Below are 10,000 nucleotides of genomic sequence, written 5' to 3'. Positions count from 1 at the left end.
CCACACACTAGAATGTAATAACTCACAGATTCCACACACTAGAATAAAATAACTCTCAGATTCCACACACTAGAATGTAATAACTCACAGATTCCACACACTAGAATAAAATAACTCTCAGATTCCACACACTAGAATGTAATAACTCACAGATTCCACACACTAGAATGTAATAACTCACAGATTCCACACACTAGAATAAAATAACTCTCAGATTCCACACACTAGAATGTAATAACTCACAGATTCCACACACTAGAATGTAATAACTTACAGATTCCACACACTAGAATGTAATAACTCACAGATTCCACACACTAGAATGTAATAACTCACAGATTCCACACACTAGAATGTAATAACTCACAGATTCCACACACTAGGATGTAATAACACACAGATTCCACACACTAGAATGTAATAAACTCACAGATTCCACACACTAGAATGTAATAACTCACAGATTCCACACACTAGGATGAAATAACTCACAGATTCCACACACTAGAATGTAATAACTCACAGATTCCACACACTAGGATGTAATAACTCACAGATTCCACACACTAGAATGTAATAACTCACAGATTCCACACACTAGAATGTAATAACTCACAGATTCCACACACTAGAATGTAATAACTCACAGATTCCACACACTAGAATGTAATAACTCACAGATTCCACACACTAGGATGTAATAACTCACAGATTCCACACACTAGAATGTAATAACTCACAGATTCCACACACTAGAATGTAATAACTCACAGATTCCACACACTAGAATGTAATAACTCATAGATTCCACACACTAGAATGTAATAACTCACAGATTCCACACACTAGAATGTAATAACTCACAGATTCCACACACTAGAATGTAATAACTCACAGATTCCACACACTAGAATGTAATAAACTCACAGATTCCACACACTAGAATGTAATAACTCACAGATTCCACACACTAGAATGTAATAACTCACAGATTCCACACACTAGAATGTAATAACTCACAGATTCCACACACTAGGATGTAATAACTCACAGATTCCACACACTAGAATGTAATAACTCACAGATTCCACACACTAGGATGTAATAACTCACAGATTCCACACACTAGAATGTAATAACTCACAGATTCCACACACTAGAATGTAATAACTCACAGATTCCACACACTAGAATATAATAACTCACAGATTCCACACACTAGAATGTAATAACTCACAGATTCCACACACTAGAATGTAATAACTCACAGATTCCACACACTAGAATGTAATAACTCACAGATTCCACACACTAGAATGTAATAACTCACAGATTCCACACACTAGGATGTAATAACTCACAGATTCCACACACTAGAATGTAATAACTCACAGATTCCACACACTAGAATGTAATAACTCACAGATTCCACACACTAGAATGTAATAACTCACAGATTCCACACACTAGAATGTAATAACTCACAGATTCCACACACTAGAATGTAATAAACTCACAGATTCCACACACTAGAATGTAATAACTCACAGATTCCACACACTAGGATGTAATAACTCACAGATTCCACACACTAGAATGTAATAACTCACAGATTCCACACACTAGAATGTAATAACTCACAGATTCCACACACTAGAATGTAATAACTCACAGATTCCACACACTAGAATGTAATAACTCACAGATTCCACACACTAGAACGTAATAACTCACAGATTCCACACACTAGAATGCAATAACTCACAGATTCCACACACTAGGATGTAATAACTCACAGATTCCACACACTAGAATGTAATAACTCACAGATTCCACACACTAGGATGTAATAACTCACAGATTCCACACACTAGAATATAATAACTCACAGATTCCACACACTAGAATGTAATAAACTCACAGATTCCACACACTAGAATATAATAACTCACAGATTCCACACACTAGAATGTAATAACTCACAGATTCTACACACTAGAATGTAATAACTCACAGATTCCACACACTAGAATGTAATAACTCACAGATTCCACACACTAGAATGTAATAACTCACAGATTCCACACACTGGGATGTAATAACTCACAGATTCCACACACTAGAATGTAATAACTCACAGATTCCACACAATAGAATGTAATAACTCACAGATTCCACACAATAGAATGTAATAACTCACAGATTCCACACACTAGAATGTAATAACTCACAGATTCCACACACTAGAATGTAATAACTCACAGATTCCACACACTAGAATGTAATAAACTCACAGATTCCACACACTAGAATGTAATAACTCACAGATTCCACACACTAGAATGTAATAACTCACAGATTCCACACACTAGAATGTAATAACTCACAGATTCCACACACTAGAATGTAATAACTCACAGATTCCACACACTAGAATGTAATAACTCTCAGATTCCACACACTAGAACGTAATAACTCACAGATTCCACACACTAGAATGTAATAACTCACAGATTCCACACACTAGAATGTCTCTGGGACTATAGGGAATCACTGTGGTTTGTTTTTTGGTGTATATACGCACGTCTTGATTCCCTAAGTGTCAGTTATACACCAACAACACAGAATCATCAAAGAACAGATGACTCTGGTTATGCTGTAATAGGTCTTGGGAAGTGACTTCAAGATAAACCATCTGGCATGGTGAAAATACAGTCACAGTGAATGAAGACAAAACATACAAATATAGAAATCCTTGTGAATGAATATCCCACCGCCAAAGCAGTTCCGTGTGTGTGCTTTAATGGCAATGTTGCACGTTGATCCACTTCCATTTTGAGATGCTGTCTACACTCTACATGCAGCCAGCCAGTCAACGCATTACTTTCCCCTATGCATACCAGCCGATGCATCCATGTGCTTGAGTGAGCGTGTTGCTATGCTGTGGTAGGGTAGGCCCAGCTGGACTTGGAGCCAACAGGTAACCCAGAGCTGTACCGACGCCTCCAGGCTCCAGCATCTCTTCTCTCTGGCTAGAAACAGTCCATAAACGCCTGGCTGTATCTCCCCTCCTCAGAGCTGATACCTGGGGCACTGAAAGAAAGACAACATGGTGAATCATAAGCTACGTTCCAAAATGCCACCCTATTCCCTATATAGTGCACTACTTTTTGACCAGAGCCCCATATCTGATCATCCACTCTTCATGCAATGACGGAATGACTGACGTGCATTAAAGACACAGACCAGATCTAGGTTGGGAGGGAGGGAGATACGGCAGCCTCCCAACCTGCCATATGTCATCATAGCTCCGTTAGGTTGCTAATGTCTGTAGAATGAGGTGGATGGGATGGGCAGTGTGAGCAAAAGGCTGAACGGCACAGGCTGCGTTTATATTATAGTCCAACTGCCTAGGAGTCATCAGACGTCTCACAAGAGAGAGGGCTGTGGGCCGTGGTGGGCAGGCCTGATTGAAATGGATGTTTGATTTGTTTTGAAGGACATAGTGAGTGGCGCAGGGGGACCTTTCATTCACACAGCAAGACATGTCTGTTTCTCTGTTGAGGGAATTATTCATCTAGCCTGGTCCCCAGATCTGTTTGTGCTGTCTTGCCAATTCCTACTGTATTTTTCTACTGTCGTGGTGACAAAGATCATATAGGAGTTGGCAAGACAGCACAAACAGATCTGGAACCAGGCTAGTAATCTGCAGTGTCCCACAAGTGCCCACTGGGATGGCACTGTAAGTCTGTTTAGCACTATGTCTGTTTAGCCCTTATGGAGTTCTTGACCAGGCCCTGACACCTCTGCTGGTGGCAAACTCTCCTTGCTTGGTAACCCTCCCTCTTCCTCCCAGCAGCAGGTCTCCTTGCTTGGTAACCCTCCCTCTTCCTCCCAGCAGGACTCCTTGCTTGGTAACCCTCCCTCTTCCTCCCAGCAGGTCTCCTTGCTTGGTAACCCTCCCTCTTCCTCCCAGCAGGACTCCTTGCTTGGTAACCCATACCTCTTCCTCCCAGCAGGACTCCTTGCTTGGTAACCCTCCCTCTTCCTCCCAGCAGGACTTCTTGCTTTGTAACCCATACCTCTTCCTCCCAGCAGGACTCCTTGCTTGGTAACCCTCCCTCTTCCTCCCAGCAGGACTCCTTGCTTGGTAACCCTCCCTCTTCCTCCCAGCAGGTCTCCTTGCTTGGTAACCCTCCCTCTTCCTCCCAGCAGGACTCCTTGCTTGGTAACCCTCCCTCTTCCTCCCAGCAGGACTCCTTGCTTGGTAACCCTCCCTCTTCCTCCCAGCAGGTCTCCTTGCTTGGTAACCCTCCCTCTTCCTCCCAGCAGGTCTCCTTGCTTGGTAACCCTCCCTCTTCCTCCCAGCAGGTCTCCTTGCTTGTAACCCTCCCTCTTCCTCCCAGCAGGACTCCTTGCTTGGTAACCCTCCCTCTTCCTCCCAGCAGGTCTCCTTGCTTGGTAACCCTCCCTCTTCCTCCCAGCAGGACTCCTTGCTTGGTAACCCTCCCTCTTCCTCCTACAGGTCTCCTTGCTTGGTAACCCTCCCTCTTCCTCCCAGCAGGTCTCCTTGCTTGGTAACCCTCCCTCTTCCTCCCAGCAGGTCTCCTTGCTTGGTAACCCTCCCTCTTCCTCCCAGCAGGACTCCTTGCTTGGTAACCCTCCCTCTTCCTCCCAGCAGGTCTCCTTGCTTGGTAACCCTCCCTCTTCCTCCCAGCAGGTCTCCTTGCTTGGTAACCCTCCCTCTTCCTCCCAGCAGGACTCCCTTGCTTGGTAACCCTCCCTCTTCCTCCCAGCAGGTCTCCTTGCTTGGTAACCCTCCCTCTTCCTCCCAGCAGGTCTCCTTGCTTGGTAACCCTCCCTCTTCCTCCCAGCAGGACTCCTTGCTTGGTAACCCTCCCTCTTCCTCCCCACAGGTCTCCTTGCTTGGTAACCCTCCCTCTTCCTCCCAGCAGGACTCCTTGCTTGGTAACCCTCCCTCTTCCTCCCCACATGTCTCCTTGCTTGGTAACCCACCCCTCTCCCTCCCAGCAGGACTCCCTTTGCTTGGTAACCCATACCTCTTCCTCCCAGCAGGACTCCTTGCTTGGTAACCCACCCCTCTCCCTCCCAGCAGGACTCCTTGCTCGGTAACCCATACCTCTTCCTCCCCCAGCAGGACTCCTTGCTTGGTAACCCACCTCTCCCTCCCAGCAGGACTCCTTGCTTGGTAACCCATACCTCTTCCTCCCAGCAGGACTCCTTGCTTGGTAACCCACCCCTCTTCCTCCCAGCAGGACTCCTTGCTAGGTAACCCACCCCTCTCCCTCCCAGCAGGACTCCTTGCTTGGTAACCCATACCTCTTCCTCCCAGCAGGACTCCTGCTTGGCTTCAACCCACCCCTCTCCCTCCCAGCAGGACTCCTTGCCTTGGTCAACCTCCCTCTTCCTCCCAGCAGGTCTCCTTGCTTGGTAACCCTCCCTCTTCCTCCCCACAGGTCTCCTTGCTTGGTAACCCTCCCTCTTCCTCCCAGCAGGACTCCTTGCTTGGAACCCTCCCTCTCCCTCCCAGCAGGACTCCTTGCTTGGTAACCCACCCCTCTCCTCCCAGCAGGACTCCTTGCTTGGTAACCCACCCCTCTCCCTCCCAGCAGGACTCCTTGCTTGGTAAACATCCCTCTTCCTCCCAGCAGGTCTCCTTGCTTGGTAACCCACCCCTCTCCCTCCCAGCAGGACTCCTTGCTTGGTGTAACCCTCCCTCTTCCTCCCAGCAGGACTCCTTGCTTGGTAACCCTCCCTCTCCCTCCCAGCAGGACTCCTTGCTTGGTAACCCTCCCTCTCTCCCAGCAGGTCTCCTTGCTTGGTAACCCTCCCTCTTCCTCCCAGCAGGTCTCCTTGCTTGGTAACCCTCCCTCTTCCTCCCAGCAGGTCTCCTTGCCCGGTAACCCTCCCTCTCCCTCCCAGCAGGACTCCTTGCTTGGTAACCCTCCCCTCTTCCTCCCAGCAGGTCTCCGCGGGTAACCCTCCCTCTTCCTCCCAGCAGATCTCCTTGCCTTTGGTAACCCTCCCTCTCCCTCCCAGCAGGACTCCTTGCTTGGTAACCCTCCCTCTTCCTCCCAGCAGGACTCCTTGTTTGGTACCCTCCCTCTTCCTCCCCAGCAGGTCTCCTTGCTTGGCAACCTTCCTCCCTCTCCCCTCCCAGCAGGACTCCTTGTTGGTAACCCTCCCTCTTCCTCCCAGCAGGTCTCCTTGCTAGTGGCAACCCTCCCTCTTCCTCCCAGCAGGTCTCCTTGCTTGGTCAACCCTCCCTCTTCCTCCCAGCAGGTCTCCTTGCTTGGTCCAACCCTCCCTCTTCCTCCAGCAGGCTCCTTGCTTGGTAACACCTCCCTCTCTCCCTCCCAGCAGAACTCTTGCTTGGTAACCCCTCCCCTCTTCCTCCCAGCAGGTCTCCTTCCTGGTAACCCTCCTCTTCCTCCCAGCAGGTCTCTTGCCAATAACCCTCCCTCTTCCTCCCAGCAGGACTCCTTGCCGGTAACCCTCCCTCTCCCTCCCAGCACTCCTTGCTTGGTAACCCTCCCTCTTCCTCCCCAGCAGATCTCCTTGCTTGGTAACCCTCCCTCTCCCCTCCCAGCAGGACTCCTTGCTTGGCAACCCTCCCTCTTCCTCCAGCAGGACTCCTTGCTTGGTAACCCTCCCTCTTCCTCCCAAAGCAGGGGCTCCTTGCTTGGTAACCCTCCCTCTCCCTCCCAGCAGGTCTCCTTGCTTGGTAACCCACCCCTCTTCCTCCCAGCAGGTTCTCCTTGCTTGGTAACCACTCCCTCTTCCTCCCAGCAGGACTCCTTGCTTGGTAACCCTCCCTCTTCCTCCCAGCCAGATCTCCTTGCTTGGTAACCTCCCTTCTTCCTCCCGGAGCAGAGTCTCCTTGCTTGGTAACCCTCCTCTTCCTCCCAGCGGTCTCCTTCAGCTTGGTAACCCTCCCTCTTCCTCCCAGCAGGACTCCTTGCTTGGTAACCCTCCTCTTCCTCCCGGCAGGTCTCCTTGCTGCAGTAACCCTCCTCTTCCTCCCAGCAGGACTCCTTGCTTGCGTAACCACCCCTCTTCCTTCCCAGCAGATCCTGTTGCTTGGTAACCCTCACCTCTTCCTCCCAGTAGGACTCCTTGCTTGGTAACCCTCCCTCTTCCTCCCAGCAGGACTCCTTGCTTGTAACCCTCCCCTCTTCCTCCCAGCAGGACTCCTTGCTTGCCACCCCTCTTCCTCCCAGCAGTCTCCTTGCTTGGTAACCCTCCCCTCTCCCCCCAGCAGACTCCTTGCTTGGCAACCCTCCCTCTTCCTCCCAGCAGGCTCCTCTTGATCAACCCTCCCTCTTCCTCCCAGCAGGTCTCTTGCTTGGTAACCCTCCCTCTTCCTCCCAGCAGGACTCTTTGCTTGGCCAACCCACCCCTCTTCCTCCCAGCAGGACTCCTTGCTTGGTAACCCTCCCTCTCTCCCTCCCTTGCAGGTCTCCTTGCTTATAACCCACCCCTCTTCCTCCCAGGTCTCTCCTTGTTATGCTAACCCCCCCCCTACTACACTCCCAGCAGACTCCTTGCTTGGCTAACCCCCCCCTCTTCCTCCCAGCAGGACTCTCTTAGCCTACCAACCCTCCCTCTTCCTCCCAGCAGACTCCTTTGCTTGGTAACTTCCTCCTCTTCCTCCCAGCAGGTCTCCTTGCTTGGTAACCCTCCCTCTTCCTCCCAACCCAGGACTCCCTTGCTTGGTAACCCACCCCTCTTCCCCCCAGCAGGACTCCTTCCTTACAGTAACCCACCCCTCTTCCCCAGCAGGACTCCTTGCTCAGTAACCCACCCCTCTTCCTCCCAGCAGGACTCCTTGCTTATAGCCACTCCCTCTTCCTCCCAGCAGGACTCCTTGCTTGGTAACCCTCCCTCTTCCTCCCAGACAGGTCTCCTTGCTTGGCCAACCCTCCCTCTTCCTCCCAGCAGGACTCCTTGCTTGGTAACCCACCCCTCTTCCTCCCAGCAGGACTCCTTGCTTGGTAACCCTCCCTCTCCCCTCCCAGCAGGGACTCCTTGCTTGGTAACCCACCCCTCTTCCTCCCAGCAGGACTCCTTGCTTGGTAACCCTCCCTCTCCCTCCCAGCAGGTCTCCTTTGCTTGGTAACCCTCCCCTCTTCCTCCCAGCAAGGGACTCCTTGCTTGGTAACCCACCCCTCTTCCTCCCAGCAGGACTCCTTGTGGTAAACCCTCCCTCTCCCCTCCCAGCAGGTCTCCTTCCTGCTTGTAACCCTCCCTCTTCCTCCCAGCAGGACTCCTTGCTTGGTAACCCTCCCTCTTCCTCCCAGCAGGACTCCTTGCTTGGTAACCCTCCCTCTTCCTCCCAGCAGGACTCCTTGCTTGGTAACCCACCCCCTCTTCCTCCCAGCAGGACTCCTTGCTTGGTAACCCACCCCTCTTCCTCCCAGCAGGACTCCTTGCTTGGTAACCCATACCTCTTCCTCCCAGCAGGACTCTTGCCTTGGTAACCCACCCCTCTCCCTCCCAGCAGGACTCCTTGCTTAGTAACCCTCCTCTTCCTCCCAGCAGGACTCTTGCTTGGTTAAACCCACCCCTCTTCCTCCCCAACCAGGACTCCTTGCTTGAGCTTAACCCACCCCCTCCTTCCCACAGGTCATGTTGCTTGAACCCTCCCTCTTCCTCCCAGCAGGACTCCTTGCTTGGTAACCCACCCCTCTTCCTCCCAGCAGGACTCCTTGCCTTGGTAACCCACCCCCTCTTCCTCCCAGCAGGACTCCTTGCTTGGTAACCCACCCCCTCTTCCTCCCAGCAGGACTCCTTGCTTGGTAACCCTCCTCTTCCTCCCAGCAGGACTCCTTGCTTGGTAAACATCCCTCTTCCTCCCAGCAGGTCTCCTTGCTTGGTAACCCTCCCTCTCCCTCCCAGCAGGACTCCTTGCTTGGTAACCCTCCCTCTTCCTCCCAGCAGGTCTCCTTGCTTGGTAACCCTCCCTCTTCCTCCCAGCAGGTCTCCTTGCTTGGTAACCCTCCCTCTTCCTCCCAGCAGGACTCCTTGCTTGGTAACCCTCCCTCTCCCCTCCCAGCAGGACTCCTTGCTCGGTAACCCTCCCTCTCCCTCCCCAGGGTCTCCCTTGCTTGGCAACCCTCCCTCTTCCTCCCAGCAGGGACTCTTGCTTGGTAACCCTCCCTCTCCCTCCCAGCAGGTCTCCTTGCTTGGCAGTAACCCTCCCTCTTCCTCCCAGCAGGACTCCTTGCTCGGTAACCCACCCTCTTCCTCCCAGCAGGTCTCCTTGCTTGGTAACCCACCCTCTTCCTCCCAGCAGGGACTCTCACTTGTGGTAACCCACCCCTCTTCCTCCCAGCAGGACTCCTTGCTTGGTGTAAACCTCCCTCTTCCTCCTCCAGCAGGACTCCTGCTTGGTAACCCTCCCTCTCCCTCTCCCAGCAGGTCTCCTTGCTTGGTAACCCTCCCTCTTCCTCCCAGCAGGACTCCTTTGCTTGGTAACCCACCCCCTCTTCCTCCCAGCAGGACTCCTTGCTTGTGTAACCCTCCCTCTTCCTCCCAGCAGGACTCCTTGCTTGGCAACCCTCCCTCTTCCTCCCAGCAGGGACTCCTTGCTTGGTAACCCTCCCTCTTCCTCCCAGCAGGACTCCTTGGTAACCCATCTTCCTCCCGTGCAGGACTCCTTGTTGGTAACCCTCCCTCTTCCTCCCAGCAGGACTCCTTTGCTTGGTCCAACCCTCCCTCTCCCACTCCCAGCAGGACTCCTTGCTTGGTAACCCTCCCTCTTCCTCCCAGCAGGACTCCTTGCTTGGTTAACCCACCCCTCTTCCTCCCAGCAGGACTCCTTGCTTGGTAACCCTCCCTCTTCCTCCCAGCAGGACTCCTTGCTTGGTAACCCTCCCTCTCCCTCCCAGCAGGACTCCTTGCTTGGTAACCCTCCCTCTTCCTCCCAGCAGGTCTCCTTGCTTGGTAACCCTCCCTCTTCCTCCCCACAGGTCATGTT

This window comes from Coregonus clupeaformis, unplaced genomic scaffold (genome assembly GCF_020615455.1).
Source record: "Coregonus clupeaformis isolate EN_2021a unplaced genomic scaffold, ASM2061545v1 scaf1354, whole genome shotgun sequence".
Lineage (NCBI taxonomy): Eukaryota > Metazoa > Chordata > Actinopteri > Salmoniformes > Salmonidae > Coregonus > Coregonus clupeaformis.
Note: the sequence above shows the minus strand (reverse complement) of the source record.